This window comes from Trichomycterus rosablanca, chromosome 2 (genome assembly GCF_030014385.1).
Source record: "Trichomycterus rosablanca isolate fTriRos1 chromosome 2, fTriRos1.hap1, whole genome shotgun sequence".
NCBI classification, from domain to species: domain Eukaryota; kingdom Metazoa; phylum Chordata; class Actinopteri; order Siluriformes; family Trichomycteridae; genus Trichomycterus; species Trichomycterus rosablanca.
Window position 1 is genome coordinate 16,710,102 of NC_085989.1, and position 7,484 is coordinate 16,717,585.

Consider the following 7,484-nt stretch of genomic DNA (forward strand, 5'->3'; position numbering starts at 1 on the left):
GTAGTTTTAAGTTCGTTGTTCTTTTGTTAGATTTTTGGATGCTGATTTGATGGAACCACTCCCAAAGACCACAAAATGGAGAAAGGGAAACCACCATTGTGATTTTCCCCAGACTCATAATGGAAACATCACTGAAGATTCATCCCCCTGCACTGGTCAAGAATACTGTTCTGTTCTGGAAATGGACATTGACCTCTCTAGTTCACTACAATGTGAACATGAGGAGGACACCGTATCATTAAGTGACACAATTTCTGAAGTTTTGCCAGATTCTGGTAACACAGAAGGTGTTCATGAATTTCCAAACTCTGAATCAGAGTTTATGGGGGCTCCACTTTACCCAGGGTCAGACATAACACTTGCACAATGTGTAGTGCTCATTCTAGCTTATTCTCTTAGACACAACTTAAGCGCTAGAGCTGTAGAAGATAATTTAAAACTACTAAGCCTCCTCTTACCAGCAAATAACATTTTGCCACATTCTCTCCATATATTCAAAACACTGTTTAAAAACCCAGCAGATTCTATTACCATACATTATTTTTGTGAAGGCTGTGGAATGTGTCTACCCAAGCAAAATACACATTGTATGGCCTGTGGTGATAAAAGTGACACTGATAAAAATCTTAGGGAAGGTAACTTTTTTATTAGTGTATCACTTGACAGTCAGATCAGAGACATCCTACAAAGGGAGGACTGCCCCATTGTAGAGCATACAGACGTACATCACAGTGAAATGCTTAAAGGAATCACAAACTTTAGTTGTGGTGATGTGTCCTTGCTTTGGAATTGTGATGGTATTTCTGTTTTCAATTCTTCATCATACTCTCTGTGGCCAATTCGCTGTGTAATAAATGAACTTCCAGCTGAAGTGCGTTATAAAAATGTGCTGCTGGCAGGTGTCTGGTTTGGACGTGGAAAGCCAGAAATGTTCACATTTTTGAAACAGTTTGTAGAAGATATTAAAGAGATTAACACACATGGTGTCAAATGGGTGCATCCAAAAACAGGCATTACAAGAGTTTCAAGAGTGTTCCCTGTAGCTTGTACATGTGATGCAGTGGCCAGGTGCATGCTTCAGGGTGTTCACCAGTTTAATGGTGCATATGGTTGTGGTTTCTGTCTCAGTGAAGGAATGGTTGTGGCAAAGGGAAGAGGCTACACAAGGGTGTATCCTGCTGTACAGGCTGAAATGAGAAGCCATGAACATGTTGTGGAATGTGGACAGAAGACCATTGAAGAGGGTGTTGATCATATCCTAGGCATTAAGTCACTGTCACCATTGATTCTTCTGAGCAGCTCAACTGGTTTTGATATAGTGAAGAGTTTCCCTGTAGATTATATGCACTGTGTACTGCTTGGAGTGACAAAACAGTATTTAGATCTCTGGTTCAACAGCAAATATCATGACTGCCCATGGTATATTGGAACCTCAAAAGACACTGTTGATCAAAGGTTGCTCTCCATCTCACCACCCTCTGATGTACCCAGAGTTCCACGTACTGTGCATGTGGCACACAAGTGGAAGGCTGCAGAATGCCGAAGCTGGTTACTTTTTTATAGCTTACCAGTGCTGCAAATGATCCTGCCAGCCAAATACTTGAAACACTGGTTACTTTTGGTCAGTGCAGTCTTCTGTCTTCTCAAGGAGAAAATTTCAGAGTGTGACTTTGCAGACGCCTCTAGAAAACTGAACAAATTTGTCTGTCAGATGCCAGAAACATATGGCTTGTGTCACATGTCTTTCAATGTGCACCTACTGACTCACTTGCCATTCTCTGTGAAAATGCATGGACCATTATGGTCAACATCTACATTTCCATTCGAAAGCCATAATCAAAAACTTTTGCAGTTATGCCATGGGACACAATCTATACCAAGGCAAATAGCTCTGCGTTTTACCATCTTTCAGTCTTTACCTAAGTTACTCAGGAAATCTCACACTGTTGGTAGTGTCTCACACAGAGTTGACAAAATTGTTAATGATTGGATAGCTGGCTATCCTCTGACATCAAAAGCAAAGAAAATTAATGACATTGTTTTTCTGGGTTGTCCCTGTCTGAAGTCACTGGAAGAAACAGAATGCTCATTGCTACTTCCATTTTGTAGCATTCAGAAGACCAATATGACTGCTGAATTTTATGACCGGGCTGTTTTAAGGGGAAAGGTGTTCACAACAGAGGCATATGGACAAGGGCATAAACACAATAGCTATACTACTGAGCTGAAAAATGGTAGCATTGGGGTAATAAAGTCAATAATAAATATCCCAAAAGAAAATAATAACAATCCAGTGTTTTTGGTACAGCTTTTCCAAACGGAAACAGCACGGTTTGGCTCAGAGGCAGTGGCACATTTAAAAATTGTTAGACTTACAACAACAAGAATAGCTGTGAAACCAAGTGATGTGGTCCGCAAGGTAGTTTTCATTGGGAAAATTCACAAAAATATGTATGTGTCATTACAGCCAAACAGTATAGAAATAGACTAAGTCTATATTTGTGAGAGTAGATTAAACACAGCATATGCAATGCATGGAAATTAAAGATATACACTTGACATGTTCAAAGTTGGTGAGATCAAATATGGAGAAATTTAGAAGAAAAAAACAGAGAAATTAGCCAAATGTCTGAATGAGTTACTAAATAACTTTGTTTAGATGTATTCTTATTTTTGAACAATTTATTTGTTAATTCTTATAGCTTCTATTTTTGTTTTTCATAACTTAACTGCTTAAATGGGCCAGACAACAATGATGGAAATGTAGATTTTTAAAATATTGTGAAATATAACTATATATATATATATAACTATATATATATATATATATATATATATATATATATATATATATATATATATATATATAACTATATATAACTACATATATATATATATATGTGTGTGTGTGTGTGTATTTATATGTATCCATGTATTATTGTTGTATACCTGCAAATAAACATGTAATTATAAGTAATTTAATAATTATTCTGAAGATATTGTATTACTGTCAATTTCCCTATGTGTGTATACATTCTTTAATGATAACTACAAGGTTAAATATAATTATTTCATATTTACAACAGGGAGACAGTTGAACATTTAGAATCCAATTGAATTCTTATAGGAAAAAACAAAAAGTCCTATAGAATTTTTGGAATCCTATAGGACTGTATTGGAAAAACTGAAAATCCTATAGGATATTTTGACCAGGGAAACGATTCAGGACAATAAAAGCACGCACGAATAGACTAAGGAACAGCTTTTTTCCTAGAGCTGTGGCCTCCATCACACACCACAGAACTGGAAAAGACTGAGCACACACAAACACAGGACTACGGGTCACACACAAACTATGCAGCATCTGCACACACACAGTTAATATTTAATATTTAAAGCAAAAATGTAAATTCACTTTACAAGAGAGCAAAGATTTTATTTTTTATTTTTTATCTTTTAGAGTGTAAATAATTTTAATTACTTATATTAATACTACTACTGTCTTCCTTTCTTCTACTGCTGCTACTCTATTGGAGAGATGCCACTCGAAATTTCATTGTACTTGTGTATAGTGACAATAAAGATTCTATTCTATTCTATTCTATTCTACAGTATGTGTGCTGTACCATACACCATAATACTGTACATTGTATCTACCAGAGACAACAATAACTCTCATATTTCTCTATTATTTCCTTCTACAATCACCTGTTGACATCACCTGTTTGGAATCACATCATTATTTAGTTTTTCACCTCATTACTAGCCCTAAATTGCCCCCGTCCCAACTTTTTTTGGAATGTGTTGCAGGTCTGAAATGCAGGGATGGAGGTATATTAACAAATGAAATGAAGTGGAGCAGACAAAACATGAAATATCTTGGGTTCAAACTGTCTGCAATCGAATAAAAGTTAAAGTAAATGTAAGGAACACTGCATTTTTATTTTATTTGCATTTTCCACTTTTTCTGATTTGGGGTTGTAGAACAGAAAAAGTCTGTGACAGAGTGTAGGTCATGGTCACATGATCATTATGTTAAAATTATGGCACCAGTACATATCATTATGTTTAAATGATGTATGGCATCAAAGGCAGGTATGTCATGATGCCTGAAAACTGCTTTGCAAACCATGTAAGCATCTCATGAACATGGAATACTATACCTTATACCTTATCATGTTTTGTCCCCGTCCCTTATTGACATGCAGTTATATTTAAGTATGAGTTTTCTGTTTGGCTGTAAAATGCCAAGATGTGAAATTTTTTTTTGCTTTCTACCACTGCCAGGTTGTTATTGTTGGGCCCCTGAGCAAGGCCCTTATCTCCTTTATTGCTTAGACAGCACACTGTCACAGTACTGTAAGTTGCTTTGGGAAAAAGCGTCTGCTAAATGCCAAAAATGTAAATGCCAGAGGGTCAATTACAGTAACCCACCACCTAAACAATCTGGGTTCGAAGACACAAAAATGATTGGATATGTCTGAGCGGGGATGACTTGCCATTGATTGGCGCCCTGTCTAGGGTGTTCGTGCGTTGTGCCCAGTCTTTTCCAGGGAAGCTGAGCTATCTGTGAACAGAATAAAGTGGTTGATGAAAATAAAATACAAAATAAATTAAACTTAATGCTTTATTCTCATCACAGCCGTGTTCAGCCTGGTGCAAGCCAAAACTTGCAAAAAGGCAAGAAAGAAACACATATAACAGCAATAAATTACAGACCAACAAACACTCCAGACACTCACCCTTTACAATCACTTCTGCCATCACAAAATAATGAAATTTTGGGCATTCTTCATGACCTTTAGTTATATTTCTACAAGTATCATGGCCAAATATTTGCAGAAAACTGTTTTGTAGTTTTGTCAGAATCTTCAATTAGACGTCACCTCTACGCCATAAAATAAGGAAGGTTGCACAGAAATGGACCTAAGTATATTAGAATATTTTTAATGTGTTGGGGCTATTTTGCCAATAAAGTCCTTTGTAACGTTATTTTGATAAATGGCTTAATGCACTCAATGAAGTACCAGGAGATTGTTAATAATCTGTCAAAAATGCAAACTGAGGCTGCTCAGGTGGCGCAGCGATAAAAACACACGCTGGAACCAGAGCTGGGATCTCAAATACATCATATCGAATCTCAGCTCTGCCTGCCGGCTAGGCTGAGCACCCACATGAACAGTGATTGGCCTGTTGTTCAGATATGGGTGGGATTAAGCAGGATAGGGTCTCTCTCTCATGACTGGTTCGGTTACGACCTCTGCTGGCTGATTGATGGTGCCTGCATAGAGATGAGAAAAGAGTGCTGTCAGGGTGTGTCTCTCCGTACACAGCGCTGAACTGCACTGCACTTGTTAAAGTGTAGGTGATAAGATGCATATGGCTGATGCCCACGTATCGGAGGGGCATGGGTTAGCTTCGTTCTCCTTAATCAGAGCAGGGATCGGCATTGGTGGAGAGAAAGCATGACGCAATCGGGCAATTGGACACGCTAAAAGGGAGAAAAAGGGGAGAAAAGTGCCCTGATCTAAACACCTATTACAGACTAGTGGGGATAAATGAGGAGGAGAGTGTGAACTGGATGACCTAGGGCCTGGGGTTCTGAACAAATTCTGTGTTAGGGAGTGCTCTCAGATTTTTTGCTTTGGGTTCTTCAGTCTCATCAAGCATTGTATGGCAAGACTTGTTAACAACGTAAACAAAATGCTGACTGTATATCTATAACTCTCCATATAAGTAGTTACCCAACTGCAATCTAGCTTTGAATGTGTGCCATATCTGAATGCTAAGTCCACTGCCAATGTATCTTAGTAGGATGTTAAATTTCTACAGATAATTTCCCCACATTGCAAGCAGTAGTATGCCTCGTGACGCACTATTTAGTCATTTAGTACCAGTCTGTTTATAAATCCTGTCTGGAATGTGCTGTTAATTTTTCATAATGTTGAAAGGCAGTGAAGATTGGCTCCAAATTATGATACTCAATTTACTAAGCTGGCTTAGTCAGTACGAGGCTGTGACTGTTCCAAAAGGATAAAGGATTCCACACAGACCTGATGCACATTTCATTAATGTATACTCAGCAGCAGGGTTTTCGAACCCTACCTGTTGATCGGTCGAATGCTCCAAGGCCAGTGTCTGTTGGTAGAGGAGTGTGTGTGTGGGGTGATTACAACCCCAAATCAGAAAAATTTGGGACAGCATGGAAAATGCTAATAATAAAAAAACACAGAGTTTCTTACATTTACGTTGACTTTTATTTCATTGCAGACAGGATGAACCTGAGATATTTCATGTTTTGTCTGTTCAACTTAATTTCATTTATTAATGAACATCCATTCCTGCATTCCAGGCCTGCAACACAACAGAAAGTTTTCCTGGAAAAGATGACGTCTTGAAGGCAGACGTGTTGCTCTAAGATCTCAATGTACTTTTCTGCATTAATGCTGCCATCAAATGCTTCCAAAGAAGACCTAAAATGCTGATTCATCTGACCACAATACATGTTTCCACTGTGTGATGGTCCATCCTAGATGCCTCCGAGCCCAGAGAAGTGGACGCTGCTTCTGGACATGGTTAACATAAGGCTTCTTTTTTTCACAGTAAAGTTTTAAGTGGCATTTGTGCATGTAACTCCGTATTGTAGTGCTTGACAAAGGTTTGCCAAAGTAATCCCTCACCCATGTGGTTATATCAGCTATTGTTGAGTGGTGGTTCTTGATGCAGTGCTGTCTGAGGGATCAAAGATCACAGACGTTCAGCTTAAGCTTGCACCCTTGGCCTTTACGCACTGAAATTCCTCCCGATTCCTTGAATCTTTTAATGATATTATGCACTGTAGAGGGAGAAATATGCAAATCCCTTCCAATATTTCTTTGAGGTACATTGTTTTTAAACATTTCAATCATTTTCTCACACATTTGTTGACAAACTGGAGATCCTCTGATCATCTTTGCTCATCAAAGACGCAGCCTTTCCTGGATGCTGCTTTTGTACCAAACCATGATTACAATCACCTGTTGACATCACCTGTTTGGAATCACATTGTTTTTTCACCTCATTACTAGCCCTAAATTGCCCCCGTCCAAACTTTTTTTGGAATTTGTTGCAAGCCTGAAATGCAGGAATGGATGTTTATTAATAAATGAAATAAAGTTGAGCAGACAAAACATGAAATAACTCAGGTTCATACAGTCTGCAATGAAATAAAAGTCAAAGTAAATGTAAGAAACTGTGTTTTTATTTTATTTGCATTTTCCATACTGTCCCAACTTTTTCAGATTTGGGTTTGTAATTTTGATCTTGTTTATTAAAAACTATAATTATCACATAAGGTGCCACCACTGGGCAACTGATTTCATCTTAGTGTAGGTCAGCAGACCACTACAGCAGGCCACTGGTGGTACCCGATCCAGTGTTTGAAAAACCTTGCTCTACAGTATGGTGGGTGCTCTGAGTGCTGTAATTTGGGTATTCAATCATGA